The 12,714-nt window shown below is 44.7% G+C and overlaps 1 long non-coding RNA gene across 1 annotated transcript; it reads left to right on the forward strand.

Moving 5' to 3' along the window:
• Positions 1-432: 432 nt before the first annotated feature.
• Positions 433-7,588, forward strand: LOC128323619 (uncharacterized). Its single transcript, XR_008306392.1, has 3 exons — positions 433-612; positions 3,512-3,619; positions 7,497-7,588. It is a non-coding gene; the product is annotated as an uncharacterized LOC128323619 (long non-coding RNA).
• The last annotated feature ends 5,126 nt before the right edge of the window (positions 7,589-12,714 follow it).

The following is a 12,714-nucleotide window of genomic DNA, read 5'->3' on the forward strand; positions in this document are numbered from 1 at the left end:
AGAAGGAGGAATATTAGGTTGTCCTCAAGTCCTCTTACCCCTAAAGGCAAATGTTCTGCATGAACAATAGTAAACAACTTAGCTTGACAGCTCCCAGGTTGAGAGAACATAGTGTGCCATGTATTAATTAACTGGAGCTGAAAGAATGGGAAATGGAAGAAGATTAAATCCAGCCAAGTGAATAAATTGATTGAAGGAGAGGACTTTGCTGTCAAATGCTCCACTTAATGATGTTTAATTATGTATTGTTAACAAGTTATGTTTGCTTCCTTTGAACACAGGATCATTAAGGCAAGTTTGATTCCTAGCCACTGGTGTCCTCAATTAAGCCACCCACAAGCAGAAGCCATCAAGTCGCCAGCACTGGGATGAGTTTGCCAGCACTTCTTAGTTTAGATGGCAGAAGGGTTACATAGAAGTAATGGGCTAATATTATAGGAGTGCACAGTCTTCATGACGGAAGAATTCCACCCAGCAACAATTAGACCTATGGCAGGCTTTTGTCACAAATATCAAAAGAAATTTAGAAGATCATCTGGCTGGAATTCATTGAATGCTGGATTTCTCATGCCAGCCCAGTGATCCGAATAAAATAAGTGTCGACTAAAACAAGTACGCATTATTTATGGTTCCTGAACTTTATTCTAACAAAGTGTCAATTAAGTCTAAAATTATGTTGAGAAGTAGTGTTAGGCTCATGGATCTAAGGTCTGAGCTTAAAACTGTGTGATTTTGGCACAGAAAGCTGTTTTCATATTCTATCGCTTCAAGCCTTTTTTCATGTATTATATTTATATTATGACATTTTGACCAAAACACTAAGATGATTCCTGTTTATAAAAATGGCTTCCAAACAAAGAGGTATAATATAGAGGGGGAAATGAATGGAGAGGGAAAATTAGAACAAGTAAATTCAAGTAACTTAAAAAAAATCTTTTTCAAAATGAGGTTACGTAAGAACTAGGTGGAACTAGGTGGAACACTTCTGGGTGTGGAGGAGCAGTTGGTCCTAGTTAAGCTATTGGAGACAGTCTTGCTGCTTCCCTCTTCCTCTGTTGCAGTTGCAAAGAATGGCTGCTGATAGGGGTGTGGAAGCCTGCTCAATTCAAGCTGATAGGTCAGGCGGTCCAAGTTCGAACCAGACTGGCCCTGGTTCTAAGAACCGGTTTCAGCAAGGATTCCCCTTTACAAGTAAAGTACATTCCTAACCTAAAGTGGGCGGGGGGGCAAGAGGAGAAAGAAAGGGTCCTGTTTGTACCTTTAGGAAGCCATATTGGAGGCAGCAGAGAGACACTGGTGGGGGGGGCAGCAGCAGAGGCTCCTCCCACCTCACCCCCAGTGGCCTCCTGGATGACAGCCTGGGATGGCTGCGGCCTGGGCTGTTATTCAAGAGGCCGGCGGGGGGCTTAGGAGTCACCACCACTGTCCCCACCACCTCTGATATCTCTCTGCCTCTACCACCACAGGCTCCTAAAGGTACACACAGTACCCATTCTCTTGCCTCTCACCCCCCCCCCCACATTTATGGTTAGGGAATGCCCTTTACTTGTAAAGTGGAATCCTCACTGGATTCAGGAGGTCCTAACTACTTCTGGGCGTTTTCCAGATTATGAGCTTTGGGCCGGTAGAAGTGTTGCAAGGTGCGAAGGAATGGTGCAACAGTTTCAAACTATGAGTAAAGGGTTGTTCAGTGCTTCATGGTAGGCTGGTGGCCATTGATATCACTGTCCACTGCAATGTGGTTTCCAGGTGGGAGGTGTCCATATTCTCCTTGAACTGTGTTTTCTTCCCCCACCTCCTGCCTCATTTTGGACCAATGGGGTTGCGGAGGAGGCAGGGAGATGATGTGACATCATGGGGGGAAATCCTCATCTCCCTTGCACAAAGCCGTCACGCAAAGCATCATTCAAAAACATAAATCTAAATTGCAGGTTTGTACCTTTGTACAAGCACTACACTGTGTTTGTACCTTTGTACAAACACAAACAAAAGACCAATGATGGGGAAAGCGCTGCTCCAAAATGAGAATTTACTTGCAGCTTTGCACCCTTGCACAAGTGATCCACCAAATAAATAAATAAATAAATAAATAAGTGGTGGAGAGGGCCTCTAGATAAACATTCAGGGAGTTAGGGATCGGGTGGATTTTGAACAAGAGGGTTGCAGTTGAGGAATCAAGGCACCTGTTCCCCTTGCTTGTAGGGAATGTTCTGGAACATCTCTGGCTAGTGGATTCTGGCGAGACGTTTGATAATGGAAATCCTTTTAGAGTGGAGCCAGTACTTTTGCATACCTGATAAAGCTGGTTGGCATAATAGCTATTCGTTTCTGCCCCCAAGACATTATACATCTTTGGACTTATGTTTCTTGGAAGTGCTGGACATTCTAATTTACATTAAAGATTAGAAACTATGGACTCTCAATCTTTTTTGTCCAAGGTGTGCAGGGAATGGCAAAACTGCCACACATCCTGTTACTCAAACATTTTCTGGCTGCCCATGCTTGAGCATGGGTGTGTGTGTGTGTGTGTGTGTGTGTGTGTGTGTGTGTGTGTAATAGGCTGGAGTATCCTTAACAGAATTGCTTTCACTCTCAGTCTTACCAAAGTTGCAAAACACCATATTTTCACATTTCACATTGTGTCTCTGCTTTGTATGAAATTAAACTCCTCCCCTTTATTTGCAAAAGTCTTGCCTCTGCATTTGTTGCTCCTCCAGCATACTCTAATTGTCTTGTCACTGTCTGTGATTAATTCGTTATTCAATTGTCAGCCACAATTGTCTTGTCTCTAAACTGTGATCAATTTGTTATTCAAGCTTGCAAGTTTGGTTTTGAGTAACTCCCCCATTTTGGATTCAAAACATAGTTGCACATGTGGGTAGCAACACATAGGTGTGAGCAAGCATGGGGACAGAAACATGTTTTCTTCAACCCTCAGTCTTTTGTCAGATCTCAAGGGTTTCTGTCACTGACAGAATGACAGAGGTTTGTCTGGACAAACCCTCAGCTGCATGCAGAGGCATATCTACGGAAAATAGCACCCAAGGCAAGCACTGAAATTGCGCCCCTGTCAAAACATCTGACGCAAACTTAGAGTAAAAACTGCTTTGTTCCAGTAGGGTGGGAAAAAGTAACTTAGAAGGGAAATACAAAAACAAGCCCACCTCCCATGCAAAATCAGCACAAGGTTTCTGTAAGAATTCAACAGTAAACTGGGTTTTCAAACAGTCCCCAAAATTGTCGCCTCCCTATTGACTGAGCGATCCATGATTGATCCCTACAGGAAGCATAATTCATTACAGTACAGGTTTTCAAATGTGTGCCCTCTCAAGTTGCTGGACTAGAGCTCCCATCATCCACAGCCAAAAAACCCACTGTGGGTGGTGGATGTTGTAGTCCAACACCTGGAGACCCATGTCTAAGAACCCCCTGCACTCAACAATCAAGAGGGGAAAAGAAATAATTACTTTGACATTTATTTTTTACATTTGTATTCCACTCTTCTTCTAAGGAACTCCGGCTGGCATATATGGTCTCCCACACTTTAGTCTCAAACTTGAAAGGAGGACGCTCAAAAACATTCAAGAACCTGATTTCCACATGCACCCTGAAGTAAAAGGTAAAGGTAAAGTGTGCAGTTAAGTCAATTTCTACTCCTGCCGCCCACAGAGCCCTGTTGTTTTCTTTTGGTAGAATACAGGAGGGGTTTACCAACCTTGAAGTGGTACAGTCCAGTCTTTCACCTCAGGGCTATACCACATCATTTTAATGAATATGTAGGCTAGAGCTGCAGTGGATCCATCTATCACAAGCTTTTCAGCCTTTGAGTAAAGATACTTGTAAGGTTTGCATTCTTACTGTAGCAAAAACTACTTTTATTTGTTCTTACAATAAACTCCTTTTGTTAATTAAAACTACTCTCCCAAGTAAGTTTTCTTGATTTCAGACATTTGCACAAATTAAAACTGCTTGGAACTGTCTCCTCTTTTAAGCTAAATTCCCCACATTTGCCCAAATTGGGGGTGTTGACCAATCATCCCCAGGGCAGTCCATAAACAGTACAGGCTGACAAAGGATGGAGAACTACATTGTGTAGCACACAAATGTACCCAATAAACACAGTATGATGGTTCCAGACTAAACAACAAGTCTGGAAGTTCCCTTCTATTCCTTTTGGCTGGAGAAATATTTGAAATTTATAAAAAACAAAACAAAAAAACAACAACCCTCAGAAGCCATAAAGTGCTGAATAAAACTTCTGATAGTCATACACTGGGATTTTGATGCTTGTTGGATTTCCTGAAGATTTACAGAAGCAACTTAGATACATGGGAAGCTGCTTTATATTGAGTCAGACACTCCATCTAGCTTGGCATTGTCTACTCTGATGGGCAGCAGCTCTCACTGACTTATGTTAAAATTTGTTTTTTTTTAATTATGTGTAGCCCCTTCAGGGGGCTTCCTAAAGGCTGCGGCGGGGGGGGGGGTGTGTGTGTGTCCGTAAAGGTTCCCCCTCCCCACTCCAGACGCCACAGCCCATCCCGGGCTGATTTTTGGGCCCATTCAGGTCTGCAAAGATCAGCACGGTGGCCATTTTGGAGGCAGCCACGCATGCTCAAATGACCTCTGCAAGGCCTGACAAGGCCTAGGGCCTCTCAGGGACCATTTGAAAATGTGCGGTGGGCATTTTTAAAAATTGATTTTTTTTAATGGCTGCCAATGGCTGCCACACATGCTCAAATGGTCCCTGAGAGGCTCTAGGCCTTGCCAGGCCTTGCAGAGGCCATTTGAGCATGCATGGCAGCTTCCAAAATGGCCACAACGCCGATGTTTGCTGGCCCGAACGGGCCCGAAAATCAGACCGGGATGGCCTGTGGCAGTAAATTAAGAGGCCGGCGGGGAGGGGAAACCTTTGCACACACACACACCCGTGGCCTTTAGGAAGCCCCCTGAAAAAGGTAAAAGAATTTTTTTTGCAACATGGCACTGGCACGTGTCTTGGCTGCCCTACCCTAGATACGCCTCTGGCTGCATGCAACAATGGCCACATGTTGTCACTTTCACCAGGTCTATGATGAGCAGTAGTCATGTGCACGGACCGGTTCGGAGGCCATTCTAAAGGCCTCCAGACCGGTCCGGCACGGGGTGGTTTTGGTTCGGGTGGGGGGTTCTAAAAAGAATAGGGGGGGGGCTTTACTCACCCCTTCCAAGAAAGTCCGTATTCTATGTAGTAATCGGGCGGCAGGGTGCCGCCCTCTTCAATCTCCGGCGCGGGCTCCTTTTTGTAAACATAATCGGGCGGCAGGGTCGCTCCCAGTCCTTGCCGCCCGCCCTCCTCAACTTTAAACTTCAAGCAGGCGCGCGAAAGGCTTCCTAGAAGCCAGTTGCAGCCCAGCCGGCAAGGGGGAAGGGGACGGCAGGGAGTTCTCCTGCCGTCCCCTGGTAATGGGGGACCATCTTTCAAGAAGGGGGCGGCGGGGAGGGGGGAACCCCCTGATACCTACAGGGGGCGGCCGCCAGCCGAGGGAGGCCTGCTCGGCTTGAAGTTTAAAGTTGAGGAGGGCGGGCGGCAGGGACTGGGAGCGACCCTGCCGCCCGGTTATGTTTACAAAAAGGAGCCCGCGCCGGAGATTGAAGCGGGCGGCACCCTGCCGCCCGATTACTACATAGAATACGGACTTTCTTGGAAGGGGTGAGTAAAGCCCCCCCTATTCTTTTTAGAACCCCCCACCCCAGTGCCGGACCGGTTCCGTGCACACCCCTAATGAGCAGAACTCTCAGGCAAGTACCTTAACCACAACATTACCAGATATATCCTCTACAATATTCTCTACAACATTACCAGATATATCCTAGCTTCCCATTTAAACTATGCTTCCTCCAGGGGAATTCCATTCCATTTATAGACAGTCCAATTGATTTGCAGAGGGAATAGCGTTTTAATGAATACCTCAGTATAAGTGACAGTATATTTAGTATGTCTGAGTAATCCAATCAAGCTTCCCTAGGAAGAGAATATTTTCTTTGGCTTACACTGCTTGTGAAGTGAGCAGTGATTGAAAGTGTGTCCGAATACACATTACATCAAGGAATTCAGAAACTGTGGGAAGCTATTACACAATCCAGTGCTGGTCACTAGGGATGTGCACAAATCAATTTTTTTAAAAATTCCATTTGTACCCAAATTCAATCACCCCCTATTTCTTTTGGGTCTGAATCTGGCCAGCTAGCACAGGGGCCATCTGATTTCTCCGCAAATCTCCTGAAACAGGTAGATTCGGGTACAAATAGTTTTGTACCCAAATTGATTTGCACAGACAGCAGGTGCAGGCAGTGATTCTCTCAGCTGCAGCAGGGGGATGGGGCAAAAAAAAAAAAATCTCTTCTCTTTTCCTCAATCAGGAAAGCAGGATCAAAAAGCTGAGAGTCCACTCCAGGCAGCAGGAAGGCAGGGCAAAGCAAAGCAAAGCTCCTCTTGCATTCTCTCTCTCTCTCTCTCTCTCTCTCTCTCTCTCTCTCTCTCTCTCTCTCTCTCTCCTCCACAAGGCAGGAAGGCAGAATGGTAGCTGGCTGGACCAGTACAGTGCATTTGAAAATCCCACCTTTGGATTCCCCCAACCCTTGCCCCTTCTTTTACCCTTCCCCTAGCCAATGCGGGGTCAGTCACCTCTGGCAACACAACATTTGAATGGAAATGAGCCAATCTGGAAGCGGGGGGGGGGAATCACCAGTCAATCATTGCACATTGTAAGTCACCAATCTGAAACTTAGGAGGGCAGGATTTTCAACAAAAATTCCTGACACAAATGGAGACAGTAAGAGTAATCACCACAAAATGGAGGTCTGAATTTACAAATTTTTGAGGTCCGAAATCTGGGTAATTTGTTTTGGACTTGAATCTGGCCAGCTAGCACAGGGGTGATTTGTTTTGTCCACAATTCGCCCCAAACAGCTAGATTTTAGTACAAATCATTTTGTACCCAAATCAGTTTGCACATCCCTACTGGTCACAGTCTCTAAAGCTAAAACATGACCTGATGCCCATGAGTGACATGGCTACCCATCATCAAATCTAGAAACAGTGTGCTGCAGGGTGAAGGTAAGGGATTGTATTTCAGGCCAGCTGGTACAGGCCTGCAACCAGATTGAACCTGTGATGGTGCTGAGTCCAGCTGCAGGATTGATCATCATCTCTTTGTCACATGCTTTGCTTTTAAGTTACTGACTGTAAGAAAACATGCAGATTGATTGGCACTAAATAAGTTCAGCTTCTCAAGAAAAGATGCACCTGTATAAGTTCCTAAGAAATTCATTATGCTCATCAAGATGAAAACATTGAATCTATTAACATGAAATTTCTATGCCACGTTTCTGTACAAAGAAGGGTTCAGGTGCCAAATGAGCTGATTTTACAATCTAAAACTGTATATACCAATTACAAAGAATGACATCATAAATCACAGCAAACACAACACAATAAAAATTTTCTTCAGCAGGTCATTCTGGAGGCATGAGAGATCAGCAAAAATCACACCCCATGCAAAGAGCAGACCTGCAGTTGTCTAGACTCTTTAGTCTAGATGTCAGCCAGCAAGTTTAGAATGAAGTCCAAAACATCTGAGAACACTTATGTATCCACATATTTCCAGCACTTCTCTACATAGAACCTATCTGATGTCCAAACAATTTGGGGCTCGGGAACGTGAAGGACTGCCTTTCCCTATATGAATCTCTCCAGACACTGAGATCCCTTATATGAATCTCTCTGAACACCAAGAGGACTGTGCAACCTTCAGGAACCTACTTCCAGATTGCAGGGAATGCTTTTGGGGGCAGGGGAATTTGGCAAAAAATCCCCCCCTGCCCCACAGGTATGCATGCCACATTAGTGTTTCATTAATCTGATGCTTTCTTAGACTGGAAGTCTGCTTCTCTATTTTCTAGGAAGAAGAGTGGTACACCAAGCATCTATCTGGTGGATGTGTGTGTAGAAATTCTTGTGGGAAAGAATGCTACTGCATTCTGGAACGTGTAAATTGGGTTGAATGACTGACCTTTTCCACAGCCCTCCTGCAACAGGAGTCGTCTTGTAGTGGAGGGTGGTAGGACTCTGTGTATTTAATTTCAAGTTTTAATTATTTTTGAAACCATCAATCAGTTTTTATTATTTTATTTTTTTAATGCAGTGATTATCAGATGTTATGTTATTTTTTTCTCATGATTCTCAGATGTTAGTGCAATTTGGGCTTAATTTAATTTTTTTATAAAAACACCTTAATCAAATGCTGGACTGATTTACTTGAAATTAAATACACAGAGTCCTGCCATTCCCCACTACCTGTGTGTCAAATTTCAGATCTCTCTGCCAAGCCATTACCACACTCTGAGGTTATTCTCACAATGGGGAAAAACTGGGCAAAAGAAGCCCAGCCCGGTTTTTCCCCATCGTGAGAACCAGTGGGCTCACGGGCGAGCCCGGTGGTTCTTTGGCAGCTAGCCCACCAAAGTAGCCCTCCTCTTAGCCCAGGTTAGCAGAGCGAGCACTTCGCTAACCCAGGCTTTTGGATCGTGTGCTGCCATGGCACGGCTCCACGCCACGGCAACACATGAGGAGATCATCCTGGGGGTCTCTCCAGGATGCCCTGCACGCTCATGGAGGGCATCCTGGAACTTCCGGGGGCTGTGCGGCCCCTGATCCCTGCCACCCCTGTTGGCTCTGTCACAGAGCCAGCAGTCGTGTGGGCAGCCGATCCGGCCACCCAGCTATGAACAGCTGCTCGTCTGCGGGGTGAGTGGGCTGAGCCCATGAGAAGCGCCTCTCTGAACTTTTAGTCTTTTCCCCTTAGATTTTTTGGTTTTAAAAGGTGTCCTTGTCCACCCACACTGGTTCACAAGGATCTTTCTCTTGTTTTAATCATTTTGCAATAGCTGGGTATGCAAGGAACCTTATAATTTAAACAAACAAACAAACAAACAAACAAACAAACAAACAAGCTCAGAGAACAATAACTGTGGCTGTAGGGGAGGTGGGGTTGCTTGAACTGCAGAAATAGTGTATGACTACCATTTTGTATTTCTCCCACCATTTTTCTTCTGATTTTCCAATATATTTAATGATAATTTACAGATATTTCTGAATTATATCCAATCAGATATAGATTTCTGAGTACAGTACAGAGTGTAGAAGCTGCTATAGATTTTGGATTTGCCTGTGTGGTGTGCCAGCCTGTCCATTGTTCTAGTAGACTGCTGGCAGTGTGTGAGAGCACTGGGGGAAAATAAAATAATATAATATTGTCCAGACGTTGAGGGCATTGCACAAGAAACAAGTCTGCCTGGTTTGGAATTGGGAAGGGTGGCAGGCAGAGATAACATTCCCCAAAGTCACTCTCAGAAAGGTAGCTTCACCTCCGCCTCTTGCATTATCCAAGAGGTCTCTCCATACGATGCAGCAAAAATGCCTCACTGCCATTATCAGCACTCTCCCAAAGTGCAACATTTAAAACACGCTTATGTGAAGGAACAAGGCCTAAACCTCTTCTTTCTGTAAATAGGATTTTATGTTGCAATTGCCTTCCTATTCACTGTATTAGGAAAGCTGTGCAGGGGTCAGAGGTTAATGGCTCATGTTCAGCAGTTTCATTTTTGAGAGTGATGAAATGTACAGGTTTGATTTTGGAGGGAAGTGGACGTTTGATTTTATTGGTTATGTTTTGAAAAATGGAGGCTACATCATTCACTTGTTAAATTGATTGGATGGTTTGTGTATATAAGGAGTCTGATTTCTGCAGATTCCTAGTACAAGTATGGTGCAGGAAAAGAAGAGTCCAGGAGACTTCTGGAAAAAACAGTCCAAGAGAGTGTAGTTTAAGTTGGAAGAAGTGCAGAACTAAAGAGTCCAAGTGAAGGATGTGTGCACACAGTCTGAGAGAGAATCAGAGCTGGGGCTAGAAAGAGCTGAGAAATAATTGGCAGAGAGTGGAAAATCTCTGAAGAGCTATATCACTCAACAGCAAGAAGTAACAGTCCGTGAACCCCAGAACTGTGAAGGCAAGCAGGACCTGAGGCTGAACAAGGGACAAGCTGCGTTGCTGGGTGCGTTTTCTTCCTTATGTTCATTTGGTTGCTGTTTTTGTAACAAACCTTTCAGGAGAACTATTGGTTTTAAACTGAACTATTTTCAAAGTAAGAATTTATGTTTGTGTGTGTGTGTGCATACCATAGCTTCTGTCTGTTTTCCTCCACTCTACGCCTAAAGCCTTTACCACTTCAATACAGTATTTTTTAAAAACACAACAGAGGTTTGGAAGGCTGTTGCCTCAGACTCAGCCAGAGAAAGCCTAAACGTCTACTTGGTGGCTGTGGTTAAACTTAAAAGTCATGAGGCTGGTAACAAGTGGTAGCAGCACAATGTGATCCGTCACAGCTTATATTATGTATTAAGGCCCAATCATCATTAATCATCATGAAGAAAGCCATTGGCTGTATGAACAACACTTTGCTATTAGCATAAAGAAGTTTCTGTAAATCCCTCATACCACCACCCCACCCCCAACCTATGCATAGTGAAAACCTCCTGGGCATTTTTCACACAGGGCTTTTAGCTCGCATCTCCTCTGTAATGGAGGGTGTGCCAGGCGCGTAACAATGATAGGGCAAGGGGAGACAGTTGTCTGGGGGCCCCACTGCCTGGAGGGGCACCCCAGAGGCACCTCATGTGACTCCCCATTGCCCCCTGCCCAGCCCCATAGCCTCTCAGCCACTTGCCCTCTTCGCCGTCTCTCCTGCTTGTTCTGCTGGCCCGCAATGGAAGCAGCAGGCAAGCGGCAAAGAGCTCCTTTTCTCCCGCCTCTCAGCTGATCGGCGGGTGGGCGGGGCTTCCACGGAGGTCTCTGTGTAGGCCGCAGTGAAGCCTGAACTCGAGTAGGGCCCGAGCCAGCCAGGAAGGAGGAGGCAGCCAGAGTGTTCTCTGCAGCAGAAGACCCCAGACCAGCATCTGCTTAACCCAGACCAGCATTTGCCAGGTAGAGTGTGAACTCCTTTTTGTGGTTACCTTTCCCGGCCCCCCCCCCATATATAGGGATCTGCTTGCCATAGGGCTTGGATATGGGGGGGGGGGGAGAGACCGAGAAGTCTCTGAATATTTATTTTGAAACAGCTTGGAAAATTTGCTGACTTAAAAAAAACTATCTAAAAAGTCCTATAAGTGGCTTGTTTCATGGCAGAAAATTGCAGAAACTTCTGGAACAGTATTTTATTAATTTTATTTATTCATTCATTCATTTATAAATGCACTTATGTTCAAGTTGTTTTGCAACCCAGAAGGTCTGAGTGAGAACTGTGAAGCATGTGTGGTGCTTTTATTTTATTTTTCTTGTGTGTGAACTGCTCCCCAATAACTTGCAGGGACTTCAGGGTAAATCTGGCCAACATGTGAATGCAGCACCTCCATTCCAGAGGAGATGTGTGTTAAAGCGCTTTAAAAGCCTCCTGTGAAAAACCTCCTGCAATCAAACTTGACTGAATTTGTTCAGAATTCTGAGAAAACAAACATAGGTTCACCCTGCATGGTTGAAAGTCTCCTTTGCTAATCTGCAGCGAGGGGCCCATTTTAATAATTCATCTTTCTAGTGTGTTCTAGGCATTAAAAGTAATACAAATGTATAGTACTCGATGTATATCACTATATATTGTGACGTGTGTGTGTGTATTCAGTGAAATGTATTTGCAGGCAGCATACTTATTTTGGAATATCAGACTTAAATCCTTGGGGGCCTGGGGTGTGTGGAGGCCCTGGACTTTGGGGGGGGGGCCCATTTTAAAATCTTGTCTCTGGGCCCACTCCAACCTTGCTACGCCCCTGGGGTGTGCGTTCGCATATCGGACAGATTTACTCCAAAGTCTCTGCGAGCTATTGGGGAGCACTTCACGGACAATGTGTGTTTTTCATTGCACATTAGAGTGTAGCCCAATTTATATCCAGGGTGAAAAAAATCAACTTTTTGTGTTGGTTTTGGGGGGCAGCTTTGAACGCACAATAAAACCTCACAGTAAAGCCTGCTGTGTGAAATACACCCTAGTTAGGACATTCCAGTAGACTGCAAGACACATACTATTAGTTGCAAAACTGACTGCAGCTGAGAAAACCCTTGATGCGGGGGAAGCTGCTTAGGGCTCTGGCAAGAACACATGTCTCTCAGGCAGTCAAGTGAAAATATTCCTTGAAAAAGATATCATTGAAACACGTTAGAATAAATATTTTTTCATCAGCTGCTCATGTATTGTTTTTGGAAGCACCAACCTCCCTTTTGCCATGGAGACCTTTTTGCCCCAAACTTCTCAGTGGGGGATTGGAGTTTGCCCCTTGCCAGAGGTTTCTCCCAGCTGTAGCCACTTTCTCTCCCCCTATTGAATGTAAAAGAGATCAGTCTCTATGCTATATTCAATAGGGGGAAGGGATCTCTCCTTTTTAAAAATATGGGATGCTCACACAAATGTGTTGGTTAGTTTTTATTCTTTGTCCAACAGGCCTCTTGTTCTGATGCACATTTGTTTCTCTTACTTCATGATTAGAACTCTCTATGGTTAGATTTTATCACTCTCTCTCTAAAATGCAGGCATTAAATTCTTAATTATGCAGCAGAACAAGCTGACACATCTTCTGCCCCCTGTACTCATAGCTTTTTAAAAAATAAAACAAGTGCTGCTTATTTA

Source organism: Hemicordylus capensis, chromosome 4 (assembly GCF_027244095.1).
Source record: "Hemicordylus capensis ecotype Gifberg chromosome 4, rHemCap1.1.pri, whole genome shotgun sequence".
Taxonomy (NCBI): Eukaryota; Metazoa; Chordata; class Lepidosauria; order Squamata; family Cordylidae; genus Hemicordylus; species Hemicordylus capensis.